The following is a 15,083-nucleotide window of genomic DNA, read 5'->3' as shown; positions in this document are numbered from 1 at the left end:
ACACCTTATATTTCAGATTTTTTCTCAAAAATCTATACACCTTATATCAAGGAACGAAGGGAGTAGCATGGAACAATAAAAAATTATAGATACATTGGAGACGTATCAACATCCCCAAGCTTAATTCCTACTCGTCCTCGAGTAGGTCAATATAAAAGCAGTTTTTTTGATGTGATTTGCTACCCAACTTGTAATCTATTGCAGGTCTAAACATTGATAAATAATGAATTAATAAACATTAACATAGTAATATTCATAAACATAAGCAATATAATCCTCAAGTTTCATAATATACGATCCTTAAAGAATGTTCACCCCCTATTCTTTTAATCATATAAGTATAGTGTGGCTCCATATTCACCATATAAATACAAATGTTAAGCTCCATGGTGTCAAGTCTACTCTTTAACGTGCTTCAGCTTTTTATTACTCACTCAATATATGATCGTGAACCATGGATATAGCATAAATGTGGAATATAATATGGTGATAGGTTTCAAAGCGGTGAAAGTGGAGAAGAAAGTCTCACATCAACTAGGTGTACCAATGGGCCATGGAGATGCCCCTCAATAGATATCAATGCGAGGAGTAGGGATTGCCATGCAACAGATGCGCTAGAGCTATAAATGTATGAAAGCTGAACTTAAGCTAAGTGAGTGTGCGTCCAACTTGCTTTCTCAATAAGACCTCGGGCATTTGAGGAAGACCGTCATCGGAATATACAAGCCAAGTTCTATAATAAAAAATTCCCACTAACATATGGAAGTGACAAAACAAGAGACTCTCTATATGAAGAACATGGTGCCACTTTGAGGCACAAGTGTGGAAAAATAGGTAGTAGCACTCTCCCTTCTCTCTTTTCTCTCATTTATTTCTCTCTATTTCATTTATTTCTTTTTCTTTTTTTATTTTTCGCCCGGAGTCTCATCCCGACTTGTGGTGGAATCATTGTCTCCATAATCCTTTCCTCACTAAGATAGTGCCCTAATAATGATCATCATCACACTTTTATTTACTTACAACTCAACATGAAAAAGTGTACTATGACTCTATATGAATGCCTCTGGCGGTGTATCAGGATGTGCAATGATCATGTGTAACATGTATAAAATGATTAATGATGGCTTTGCCACAAATACTATGTCAGCTTATATGATGATGTAAAGCAATATGACAATGGAAGTAAAAGTCATATGATGTGAAGGTGGAAGTTGTATGGCAATATATCTCGGAATGGCTGTGGAAATGCTATGATAGGTACATATGGTGGCTGTTTTGAGGAAGATATAATGAGGTTTATGTGCAATAGAGTGTATCATGTCACAAGTTTAGGATGCACCAACAAAAGTTGCACCAATCCTCGAGGTGAGAATGGGCAATTGCTACGTCTCCGTCATATCTATAATTTTCAATTATTCCAAGCCAATACTCTACAACTTTCATATACTTTTGGTAGCATTTTATTTTATTTTTGTGACTAACTTACTTATCCAGATCCTAGTGCTAGTTCCTGTTTTTGTATGTTTTTTGTTTCATAGAAATTCCATATCAAATGAAGTCCGAACGCGACAAAAATTTAGGAGTTTTTTTTGGATTATTTGTGTATTTTGGGAAGACGAATCAATGCAACACGGTGCCCGAGGGAGGCAGATGCCATCAGGGCACGACTAGGGGGGTTAGCCGTGCCCTCAAGGCTTGTGGCACCTCCTTAATTCGGTTGGGGCCCTAGTTTCCCCACAAGAAAGATATTTTCATGGTAAAATTCCCTCAAAATTTTATCCTGTTCGGAGTTACGGATCTCCGGATATTTAAGAAATGGTGAAGGGCCAGAAAACATGAGCGAAAAGGGAAAACAAACAGAGAGATAGATCCAATCTCGGAGGGGATCGTTCCCTCCGGGAGCCATGGTGGCCATGGACTAGAGGGGAAACCCTACTACCACCTAGGGAGGAAGCCATGGAAGAGGAATAGGGAGGGGGGTGATCTCTCCCCCTCTCTCCCAATGGCGCCGGTGCGCCGCGGGGGCAGCCATCATGACGACGATCTACACCAGCAACTTTGCCGCCATCACCATGAACTCTCTACCCCTCTATGCAGCAACATAAACCCTCTTCTCCCCGCTGTAATCTGTACTTAAACATGGTGCTTAATGCTATATATTATTACCGAATGATGTGTGGCTATACTATGATGTTTGAGTAGATTTATTTTGTCCTGTGGGTTAATTGTGGTATGACGTTATTGATATGAGTTGTATGTTGATATGGCGCTGTCCTAAGGTGCCCTCTATGAGGCGCACGTGAGGGAATCCTGCTGGAGGGTTCCCAATATGTTCATGATTCGCTTATAGTGGGTGGCTAGAGTGACAAAAGCTTACACCCGAGTAAGGGGATTGTTTGCGTATGGGAGTAAAGTGTTGGAATTATGCCCTAGAGGCAATAATAAATATAGTTATTATTATAATTCCTGTATCAAGATGATCGTTTATTATCCATGCTATAATTGTATTGAATGAAGACTCATTTACATGTGTGGATACATAGACAAAACACCGTCCCTAGCAAGCCTCTAGTTGGCTAGCCAGTTGATCAAAGATAGTCAGTGTCTTCTGATTATGAACAAGGTGTTGTTGCTTGATTACTGGATCACGTCATTAGGAGAATCACGTGATGGACTAGACCCAAACTAATAGACGTAGCATGTTGATCGTGTCATTTTATTGCTACTGTTTTCTGCGTGTCAAGTATTTATTCCTATGACCATGAGATCATATAACTCATTGACACCGGAGGAATACTTTGTGTGTATCAAACGTCGCAACGTAACTGGGTGACTATAAAGATGCTCTACAGGTATCTCCGAAGGTGTTAGTTGAGTTAGTATGGATCAAGACTGGGATTTGTCACTCCGTGTGACGGAGAGGTATCTCGGGGCCCACTCGGTAATACAACATCACACACAAGCCTTGCAAGCAATGTGACTTAGTGTAAGTTGCGGGATCTTGTATTACGGAACGAGTAAAGAGACTTGCCGGTAAACGAGATTGAAATAGGTATGCGGATACTGACGATCGAATCTCGGGCAAGTAACATACCGAAGGACAAAGGGAATGATATACGGGATTATATGAATCCTTGGCACTGGGGTTCAAACGATAAGATCTTTGTAGAATATGTAGGATCCAATATGGGCATCCAGGTCCTGCTATTGGATATTGACCGAGGAGTCTCTCGGTTCATGTCTACATAGTTCTCGAACCCGCAGGGTCTGCACACTTAAGGTTCGACGTTGTTTTATGCGTATTTGAGTTATATGGTTGGTTACCGAATGTTGTTCGGAGTCCCAGATGAGATCACGGACGTCACGAGGGTTTCCGGAATGGTCCGGAAACGAAGATTGATATATAGGATGACCTCATTTGATTACCGGAAGGTTTTCGGAGTTACCGGGAATGTACCGGGAATGACGAATGGGTTCCGGGAGTTCACCGGGGGGGCAACCCACCCCGGGGAAGCCCATAGGCCATAAGGGTGGCGCACCAGCCCTTAGTGGGCTGGTGGGACAGCCCAAAAGGGCCCTATGCGCCATACAAAGGAAAATCAAAGAGAAACAAAAAAAAGGGAGGTGGGAAGGAAGGGAAGGACTCCCACCCATCAAACCAAGTCCAACTCGGTTTGGGGGGGGGAGCCTTCCCCCCCTAGACTCGGCCGACCCCCTTGGGGATCCTTGAGCCCCAAGGCAAGGTCCCCTCCCTCCCCCCTATATATACGGAGGTATTGGGGCTGATTTGAGACGATTTTTCCACGGCAGCCCGACCACATACCTCCACGGTTTTTCCTCTAGATCGCGTTTCTGCGGAGCTCGGGTGGAGCCCTGCTGAGACAAGGTCATCAGCAACCTCCGGAGCGCCGTCACGCTGCCGGAGAACTCTTCTACCTCTCCGTCTCTCTTGCTGGATCAAGAAGGCCGAGATCATCGTCGAGATGTACGTGTGCTGAACGCGGAGGTGCCGTCCGTTCGGCACTAGATCGTGGGATTGATCGCGGGATTGTTCGCGGGGCGGGTCGAGGGACGTGAGGACGTTCCACTACGTCAACCGCGTTCACTAACGCTTCTGCTGTACGATCTACAAGGGTACGTAGATCACTCATCCCCTCTCGTAGATGGACATCACCATGATAGGTCTTCGTGCGCGTAGGAAAATTTTGTTTCCCATGCGACGTTCCCCAACATAAAGAGCACTTGACGTTTGATGCTATGGTTGGGTTTACCTTAATGATTTCTAGGAGTTGCGGATTCTTGCTAGAGGTCTAATCATAAGTGCATATAATCAAAGTACGGAAAGTGTGTTAGTGTATGCCTCTCCCTCATTGCAGATGTTAAGTATCTATCGTGTTATATTCAATTGCCTATGGACAATCTTTCTCTTGCATTAGAAAATCTTTCTACTAAATAATTAACTTAATTAATATTTATATAAAAGAGAACCTAAATTTTATTTTCGTGTTCTTTATTACCTTGTTGTAGGTAGTGTCATACTATTTATATAAACATATCTATTATACCTACTAAGTACTTCAATTTTATTCAGGCAAAGTAGTGCCATACTTGTTCTAGGTAAAGTAAGCATTAGCATGTGTAGAGTTGTATCGATGGTTGATAGAACTTGAGAGAATATTAATTCTACCTTTAGCCCTTCATTGGGTTCAACACTCTTACTTATTTAAAAAGGCTACAAATGATCCTCTACACTTATGGGTTATCAAGGCCTTTTTCTGGCGTCGTTGCCGGGGAACAATAGCGTAGCGGTTGATATTCTCGTCTGTGCTTGTTTGCTTTATCACTAATTAATATTCTTTTATAAGTTGATTTATATCTTTACTTATGGATAAGAATCATGAAACACCAACAAAATTACTTGTACTTGCAACTCATGGAGATGAGGAACCTACTAAAACCCTAAATGCTGGTTATGTGAAAAACATTAAATACTACTTTGATAATCGTCAGAATTCCCCCATTCAATTTTATAATGGGGGACACGTTGGATCCACGTGTGTACTTTAGGTATTACTTCTTGTCTGAAAAAGGGAAACACTTATGGGATCTAACTAAAATGTTGCGTTGGTATGCTTGGGATTTATGCGTGAGATGTGATTATACTTGTTGCTCCAAGACTAAGGGTCTACACCTTCCATTTCAATGTGAATTTAATGATAATTAAACCTTGGCTTCTTATGCTAAGGGTTAATATGCTTACTATGATGTAGAATAAATAGAATAATTTGTTGCGTTTAACGGTGCTTATGAAATTGAATCGTTCTTTGAAAAGTATGATAACTATGATGATGCTGTTTACATACCTAAAATCTTTGCCATACTTAAATATTGCTATGAGAATTATGAATACAATGATGGAGGAATATACGGAAGAAGAAATTGATGAAACTATGAGCTCATTAGATGAAAAAGATGAGGAGGAGAGTGAAGAACAAAAGGAGAAAGAGCAGATTATCTACCTGATACATCTCCAACGTATTTAATTTTCCCAACATTTTTGCTCTGGTTTTGACCTCTAATTTGCATGGTTTGAATGAAACTAATCCGGACTAACGTTGTTTTTAGCGGAACTACCTTTGTGTTATTTTTATGCAGAAATAGAAGTTCTCGGAATTGGACGAAACTTTTTGTGAATTATTTCTAGGATTTATGATGAATTATGGAGCAAAGACCTATCGTAGAAATGCTGCCAGGGTGCCACAAGACAACATGTTGCGCCCCCCATGCCACGCCCTGATGGCTTGTGGGGACCACGTGGCTACTCCGACCCTATTCCAGTCCTATAAAATCACATCTTCAGAGAAAAAATGAGAGAGAATTTTTCATCACGTTTCACGAGATGGAGCCGCCGCCACCTCGTGTTCGTCCTCCAAAGGGCAGATCTGGAGTCCATTTGGGGGTTCGAAGAGGGAGATCCGTCGCCATTGTCATCACCAACCCTTCTCCATCAACACCGCTATGATGCTCCCCACCGGGAGTGAGTAATTCCGTTGTAGGCTTGATGTACGGTGGTGGGATTGGATGACATAGATCATGTAATCGAGCTAAGTTCGGCAGGGCTTGATCCCTAGTATCCACTGTGTTTTGAGATTGATGTTACTATTACTTCACTATGCTTAATGCTTGTCACTAGGGCCCGAGTGCCATGATTTCAGATCCGTACCTATTATTTTTTCATGAATATAAGAGTGATTTGGATCCTATCTTGCAAGTTGTAGTTACCTATTACTTGTCTTGATCCGCATACCCCAAGGTGGCAACAATTGGGATTCTTTCAGGTGATTGCTGTAGTTTTAGGAGTTCATGTGTTAACCACATGTTAATGCTTTGTTTTGGTTCTCTATTAAAAGGAGGCCTTAATATCCCTTAGTTTCCAATAGGACCCCGCTGCCAGGGGAAGGTAGGACAAAAGATGTCATGCAAGTTCTTATCGCAAGCACGCATGAGTATATACGGAATACATGCCTACATTATATTAATGAATTGGAGCTACTCCTTTGTCGCCCTAGTGTGTAACTATTACATGATTAATGTCATCTAAATCATTACTCATGACCGAGCTAGAAAATTCTCATATTGCTTATATTGCTAGAGCTAGCAAACTTGAAAATGCTGAAACAGATGAAAACTTTGAATCACCTGTTACACCTTGTCCTCCTAATATATATGAATAGCCTTATGTACCTGAAGGTTAAGTTATGGATGGTGAGGCAGCTAGGGATGTTCTTGCTTGTGAAAATAGATATGATGTGACGTGATTACTATGCAAACTAAAAGCAAAATATATGATGGAGAAAATGAAACAGGATCCTAAATTTTCTACTTCTCCTTTATTTGTCACTTATAAGGATTATGAATTCTCTATACACCCTGAACTAAATCCTATAATAGAATATGATCCTTTCCACGGCTATGAAAATGAAACTATGGTCGAACACCTTAAGAAACGGAATGATATTCTTCCTTGTTTACCGATGATGAAAAGATACGTTACTATTATATCCTTAAGCCTTTTCCTTTTTTGCTGAAAGGCGAGGCCAAGGAATGGTTCCTTTCTCTTGCTCCTGGTTGTATGCGTAGTCCCAAGTATATGCTTTATTACTTCTCTAAGAAATATTTTCCTGCTCAAAAGAAACAAGCTCCTTTAGAGGAAATACTTAACTTTGTACAAATTAATGAAGAGAATCTCCCTCAAGCTTGTGGGAGGCTTCTCTAGCTACTTAGAGCTTTGCCTCATTGTCCTCTTGAGAAGGATGAAATTCTTGATATTTTTTGTAATGGACTAACCGACGCATCTAGGGATTTCCAAGATACTTGTGCTCGTTGTGTTTTGAGGGAAAGAACCATTGTACAAGCAGAAGAATATTAAATAATATATTGCAAAATGTTGATGTTTGGACACTCCTTGAACCGCCACCGGAACCAATTCAAAAGAAGAGAGTTATTATATTCCTCAGCACTAAAGATATGCAAGAAGCAAAAAATATCTATGAAAGAGAAATGTATTAAAGTTGACGATGTCGAGAAATTACCACCGATTGAAGAAATTCATGGATGAACTCTCTCTGTTCCTTTACTGAAAATGATATACTTTATGCTAAGACTCCTGACAAATGCATGGATGAATTTGATAATTACATTGTTAAACAAGAACACTTCAATAACTATGTTAAAGATCAATTGGAAAACAATGCCATTATGATAGACCGCTTAAGTGACTTGAAGTTTAGAATTGCTAATGATGTGAAAGTTCTAGGTAAACATGCATCTATGGTTCACACCCAACTAGATCAAGTAGCTAAGTCACAAAATGATTTGCTTGCTGAAATGAATAACAATATTAATGATCATGTTGTTAGAGTAATGACTAGAGGAGGTAGAATGACTCAAGAACCTCTTTACGCTGAAGGTCGGCCTAAAAGAATAAAACAATATTCTCACAGAATTAATGATAATACACCTATGCCTACTAAGACGAAAAACAAAAAAGAAAATGATAGGACTTTGCATGCTCCTAATGAACCTGATATTGAGAAACCCGTTGAGAATCATAATGATGTTTCTATTTCTGATGCAGAGACACAATATGGTAGTGAACATGAACTTAACGAAAATGATAATGATGATAATGATGTTTATGTAGAAGATCCACCAGGTAGTAATAAGGAACCTAATGATGATGTTGAGATAGAACGTAATCACAGCCTTGATAACCCACGTCCTAAAAAATAAACGCTATGATAAGAGAGACTTCGTTGTTAGAAAACATGGAAGGGAAAGAGAACCATGGGTTCAAAAACCCATGCCATTCCCTCAAAAGCCTTCCAAAAGTAGGGAGGATAAAGATTTTGAATGCTTTGTTGAAATGATTAGACCTGTATTTTTGCGCACTCACTTGACTGATATATTGAAAATGCATGTGTATGCTAAGTACATGAAGGATATTATTACCAATAAAATAAAGATACCCGAAACTTAAATTGCCAGCATGCTTGCTAATTACTCTTTTGATGGTGGAATACCTAATAAGTTGGGAGATCCGGGTATACCCACCTTACCTTTCTCTATTAAGAGAAATTATGTTAAAACTGCTTTATGTGATTTAGGAACCATTGTTAGTGTTATGTCTTTCTCCCTTTATAATATACTTAAATTGGATAAGGTTACACCTACTAAGATATCTTTGCAAATGGCTCATAAATCCACTGCTTTAGCTATTGGAATTTGCGAGGACGTTCCCGTTGTGGTTGCAAATGTTACTATCTTAATAGACTTTTTTATTCTTGATATACCCGAGGACGAATATATGTCGATCATCCTTCGTAGACCATTTCTAAATACTGCAGGGGCTGTTATTGATTTCAACAAAAATGAGGTCACTTTTTATGTTAATGGCAAACAACATACTGTTCTATTTTCTGAACAAGCAAACTTTTGTTAACAATATTAATGTCACTGAGCTTCTTCCCACGGTCATCATTGGAGATTTTACATTCCCTCTACCTACTTCCAAAAAAATACTATAGTATTATTGTTGGGAAGATGCAAATCTCCATTGAGAAATTTATGCTTAGGAGAATGAATTTTTTAAGGAGAGGTTCTTCTAGCCGTAGCCCCAAGGGAGCTACTGGGAGGACTCAAGATCGCGATGTCAACCTTTTCCACAATGCGGAGGTTAGGCCTTGTGAATGGACACATACACCATTCATGAGTGAAGCTAGGTTTTATAAATAATTCATGCAATTAGTTGCAAATGCCAGGCTAACCAACTTCCTCGCAGATCAGTGTGACCAATACTATTTCCTTCGTGCAAAACTTCCGCTTCTTAAACACGCCTGGTGCTCCCAGAGTACTCTTTGCTCTTTATGCATCAAACTTTTAATTTCCTTTAGATGAATTTTGTGAGATTTGCTTGCTCACCTACGACGGGGTGATACACAAGCCTAAGCATGAGGAATTTGAGGGTTTCACTACTGGAATCAGAGATTTTGCCGTCTGCTGCTTCTTTGCCGTCTGCTGGCTGATGGCAAAGACACTCTTTGCCATCAGCTACCAGAAACCAGACGGCAAAGAGAAGGCTGATGGCAAAGGTACTGTTTGCCATCAGCCAGCTCTTTGGCGTCAGCTGGCTGACGGCAAATCTCATTCAGGCAGACGGCAAAGAGTTCGGGTGGCCCACCCTGCACCCCCTCTCTCCCCCCCTAACGGCCTCCCTCTTTGCCGTCTGCTTTTCTCATCTGTGCCGTCGGCGACAGATGGCCAAGAGGGTGCCTCTCATCTGCCCTAACGGTCGCGCCCCACACCCCTCTCTCTCTCACCCCCGGCCCCCTCCCGAAACCAGCACCGCCGCCACGCCACCACCGCACCCTGCGCCGCCGCCACGCCCTCCTCCTCCCTGCGCTGCCGCGCCCTCCTCCTCCCGGCGCCACCACCGCACCATCCTCCTCCCTGCCCCCGCCCCCTCCCGAAACCAGCACCGCCGCCGCGCCGCCACGCCACCACCGCACCCTGCGCCGCCGCCACGCCCTCCTCCTCCCTGCGCTGCCGCGCCCTCCTCCTCCCGGCGCCACCACCGCACCCTCCTCCTCCCTGCCCCCGCCCCCTCATGTCAGTCATTCAATTTTTTTATGTTGTACTAATTTCTTTTAATCTTTATCATGGCAGGTGTTGAAAGATGGTGGGCGCGGGTCCAGAGCGCTCGACGGGTTCTTCCCAGGCGCCCCGCACGAGGGGTGGTACTTCCCTTCCACCCCTATCTCTCCGTAGAGCCTTCTCCAGGGCAACCGTCTCCAGACGAAGCCGACGCGAGCAACCGTGGTGTTTCTCCTCCTTGATGACCACTACGGTAAGTTTCTCCTCCAAACTTAGCTTGTTTTCCTCTAAAATGAGATAATTAGCCAATTTAGCTCCAAGAAGACATAATTAGGTAATTTAGCTCCAACAAGAGGAGAAGAAATAGGAAAAATGAAAAGAAAGAAGAAGAAGAAGAGAAGAAGGAGGAGGAGGAGGAGGAGGAGGAGAAGGAGGAGGAGGAGGAGGAGGAGGAGGAGGAGGAGGAGGAGGAGGAGAAGGGAGGAGGAGGAGGAGGAGGAGGAGAAGGCCAAGGACCTTCTATCCTTCTCCTCCTCCTCCTTCTCCTCCTCCTCCTCCTTCTTCTTCTTGATTTCTCCTTCTCCTCCTCCTCCTCCTCCTCTTTCTTCTCCTCTTTCATATTATCCTTGCTTTAATTAACCCAACAATGACATAGTTAGCCCATTTAGCTCCAAAATACCGTAATAAGCTCAAAATGGCATAAGAACCTTGGTTAGCTCATGAATATTATATACTTAGCTTCTTTTCCTCTAAAATGACATAATTGGAATATTTAGCTCAAAAAAGACATAATTAGGTAATTTAGCTCCAACAAGAGGAGAAGAGGAGAAGAAATAGGCAAAATGAAAAGAAAGAAGAAGAAGAGATGAAGAAGAAGAGAAGAAGGAGGAGGAGGAGGAGGAGGAGGAGGCCAGGGGCCTTATCCTCCTCCTCCTCCTCCTCCTCCTCCTCCTGCTCCTCCTTCTTCTTGATTTCTTCTTCTTCTCCTCTTCCTCCTCTTTATTATTCTTCTCCTCCTCTTTCTTCTTCTTCTTCTACCATAATAAGCTCAAAATGAAAAGAAAGAAGAAGAAGAGATGAAGAAGAAGAGAAGAAGGAGAAGGAGGAGGAGGAGGAGGAGGAGGAGGAGGAGGAGGAGGAGGAGGAGGAGGAGAAGGCCAAGGACCTTCTATCCTTCTCCTCCTCCTCCTCCTCCTCCTCCTTCTTCTTGATTTCTTATTGTTCTCCTCCTCCTCCTCCTCTTTCTTCTCCTCTTTCATATCATCCTTGCTTTAATTAACCCAACAATGACATAGTTAGCCCATTTAGCTCCAAAATACCGTAATAAGCTCAAAATGGCATAAGAACCTTGGTTAGCTCATGAATATTATATACTTAGCTTCTTTTCCTCTAAAATGACATAATTGGAATATTTAGCTCAAAAAAGACATAATTAGGTAATTTAGCTCCAACAAGAGGAGAAGAGGAGAAGAAATAGGCAAAATGAAAAGAAAGAAGAAGAAGAGATGAAGAAGAAGAGAAGAAGGAGGAGGAGGAGGAGGAGGAGGAGGAGGAGAAGGCCAGGGGCCTTCTCCTCCTCCTCCTCCTCCTCCTTCTTCTTGATTTCTTCTTCTTCTCCTCTTCCTCCTCTTTCTTCTTCTTCTCCTCCTCTTTCTTCTTCTTCTTCTACCATAATAAGCTCAAAATGAAAAGAAAGAAGAAGAAGAGATGAAGAAGAAGAGAAGAAGGAGAAGGAGGAGGAGGAGGAGGAGGAGGAGGAGGAGGAGGAGGAGAAGGCCAAGGACCTTCTATCCTTCTCCTCCTCCTCCTCCTCCTCCTTCTTCTTGATTTCTTCTTCTTCTCCTCCTCCTCCTCCTCTTTCTTCTCCTCTTTCACATCATCCTTGCTTTAATTAACCCAACAATGACATAGTTAGCCCATTTAGCTCCAAAATACCGTAATAAGCTCAAAATGGCATAAGAACCTTGGTTAGCTCATGAATATTATATACTTAGCTTCTTTTCCTCTAAAATGACATAATTGGAATATTTAGCTCAAAAAAGACATAATGAGGTAATTTAGCTCCAACAAGAGGAGAGGAGGAGAAGAAATAGGCAAAATGAAAAGAAAGAAGAAGAAGAGATGAAGAAGAAGAGAAGAAGGAGGAGGAGGAGGAGGAGGAGGAGGAGGAGGAGGAGGAGGAGGAGGAGGAGGAGGAGGAGAAGGCCAGGGGCCTTCTCCTCCTCCTCCTCCTCCTCCTTCTTCTTGATTTCTTCTTCTTCTCCTATTCCTCCTCTTTCTTATTCTTCTCCTCCTCTTTCTTCTTCTTCTTCTACCATAATAAGCTCAAAATGAAAAGAAAGAAGAAGAAGAGATGAAGAAGAAGAGAAGAAGGAGAAGGAGGAGGAGGAGAGAAGGCCAAGGACCTTCTATCCTTCTCCTCCTCCTCCTTCTCCTCCTCCTCCTCCTCCTCCTTCTTCTTGATTTCTTCTTCTTCTCCTCCTCCTCCTCCTCTTTCTTCTCCTCTTTCATATCATCCTTGCTTTTATTAACCCAACAATGACATAGTTAGCCCATTTAGCTCCAAAATACCGTAATAAGCTCAAAATGGCATAAGAACCTTGGTTAGCACATGAATATTATATACTTAGCTTCTTTTCCTCTAAAATGACATAATTGGAATATTTAGCTCAAAAAAGACATAATTAGGTAATTTAGCTCCAACAAGAGGATAAGAGGAGATGAAATAGGCAAAATGAAAAGAAAGAAGAAGAAGAGATGAAGAAGAAGAGAAGAAGGAGGAGGAGGAGGAGGAGAAGGCCCCTGGCCTTCTCCTCCTCCTCCTCCTCCTCCTCCTCCTCGTTCTTCTTGATTTATTCTTCTTCTCCTCTTCCTCCTCTTTCTTCTTCTTCTCCTCCTCTTTCTTCTTCTTCTTCTACCATAATAAGCTCAAAATGAAAAGAAAGAAGAAGAAGAGATGAAGAAGAAGAGAAGAAGGAGAAGGAGGAGGAGGAGGAGGAGGAGGAGGAGGAGGAGGAGAAGGCCAAGGACCTTCTATCCTTCTCCTCCTCCTCCTTCTCCTCCTCCTCCTCCTTCTTCTTGATTTCTTCTTCTTCTCCTCCTCCTCCTCTTTCTTCTCCTCTTTCATATTATCCTTGCTTTAATTAACCCAACAATGACATAGTTAGCCCATTTAGCTCTAAAATACCGTAATAAGCTCAAAATGGCATAAGAACCTTGGTTAGCTCATGAATATTATATACTTAGCTTCTTTTCCTCTAAAATGACATAATTGGAATATTTAGCTCAAAAAGAAGGAGAAGGAAGAAGAAGAGGAAGAAGAGAAGAAGAATAGAAGGAGAAGGAGAAGAAGAAGGAGGAGGAGGAGAAGAAGAAGAAGGAGGAGGAGAAGAAGAGAAGAAGGAGAAGGAAGGAGGAGAAGAAGAAGGAGAAGGAGCCCTCCTTCTTCTCCTTCTTCTTCTCTCCTTCTTCTCCTCCTTCTTCTCCTTCTTCTTCTCTTCTTTTTTCTTCTTCTCCTCCTCCTTCTCGTTCTCCTTCCCCTTCCCCTCCTCCTCCTCCTTCTTGTTTTTCTTCTCCTTGTTCTCTTATTGCTTCTTCTCTTTCTTCTTCAATTTAGCTTATTTGTCATATATGTTGTTGTTCTTCTTCTACTTACTTTCTTATTCCCATTTTGCAGATTGGATGTACTACATGCATGGAAGCTGGCGTTGGAGTGCTTTAGTTTCCTTTTTTATTTGAGTTGATGAACAATGTGTTGGTTCTTTGTATGTGTTGATGAACAATGTGTTGATGAACAATATATGTGGAACTATATGTATATATATATGGATGAAACTTTGTATATGTTGGTTCTTTCGATATATGGATGTCCATTGATGAACAAACTTTGTATATGTTGCTATGAATTATATATATTATTGCTGTGAAATAACATAAAATAAACAAAACAGTGACAATATGGGCTCTTTGCCGTCTGCCAGCTGATGGCAAAGGCCTTTGCCATCAGCCAGCAGACGGCAAAGGTGCCACATGGCACCCAGCTGTGCTTCCTGGGCAGTAGCAGCTGGCCATATAGGCTCTTTGCCATCTGCCTGCTGGGGGGGTAGACGGCAAAGAAGAGGGCACAGAGGAGGGGCAGGAGTGGAGAGAGGGGGAGGGGAGGACACGGCAGACGGCAAAGATTGACCAGCAGGCAGACGGCAAAGATTGACCAGCAGGCAGACGGCAAAGAGCCTCCGTTAACCCCTAACGGAGGCAACGCCTCTCGGCTGCCGTCTCAAGCTCTTTGCCGACTGCTCCTCAGGAAAGCTGATGGCAAAGAGCTTTGCCGTCCGCTTTGGGGGGGCAGACGGCAAAGAATGTCCTATGCCGTCGTAGGCTGACGCAGAAAATTTGCCGCCCGTGACAATCTTTGCCGTCTGTGGTACTGTCTTTGCCGTCCGGGTATTTGTCTTTGCCGTCTGTGATGGCAGACGGCAAAGCAGGTGATTCCTGTAGTGTTTCCTCCTCAACTTAACTATGGGGGAAACTAGGGGCATATAAAACACGAGGACTACTAGTTTGCATTTTGGTTCCGTGCACTATTTCTCACTATTTATAGGAAAATGCATAACTCCTATGGAGCAGGGTGGTGGTCTCAGAGCCCCAACCATGGATATTTTGTGTCGTGCACTTTATGGTGATAATACTTACAACCTAGGAGCTATTGTCACGTGCCGCTTATATATTAACCGAATCAAAGGCAAGATTCATGGTGGTTTTATGCCACACGCTTGGCAAAATGTCTTAATGTTGCCATTCGACCTACTCATTATTTTTTGCATCAGGTTTATCTCGACCACCAATCTATGTCTGATCATCAGTTCACTTCTGAAACTGAGCCATCGCAAGGCATCCACTATGACTTAGTATACATCGGGAACACTCACGAT

This window comes from Hordeum vulgare, chromosome 5H, assembly GCF_904849725.1.
Source record: "Hordeum vulgare subsp. vulgare chromosome 5H, MorexV3_pseudomolecules_assembly, whole genome shotgun sequence".
In the NCBI taxonomy this organism is placed as follows: domain Eukaryota; kingdom Viridiplantae; phylum Streptophyta; class Magnoliopsida; order Poales; family Poaceae; genus Hordeum; species Hordeum vulgare.
Note: the sequence above shows the minus strand (reverse complement) of the source record.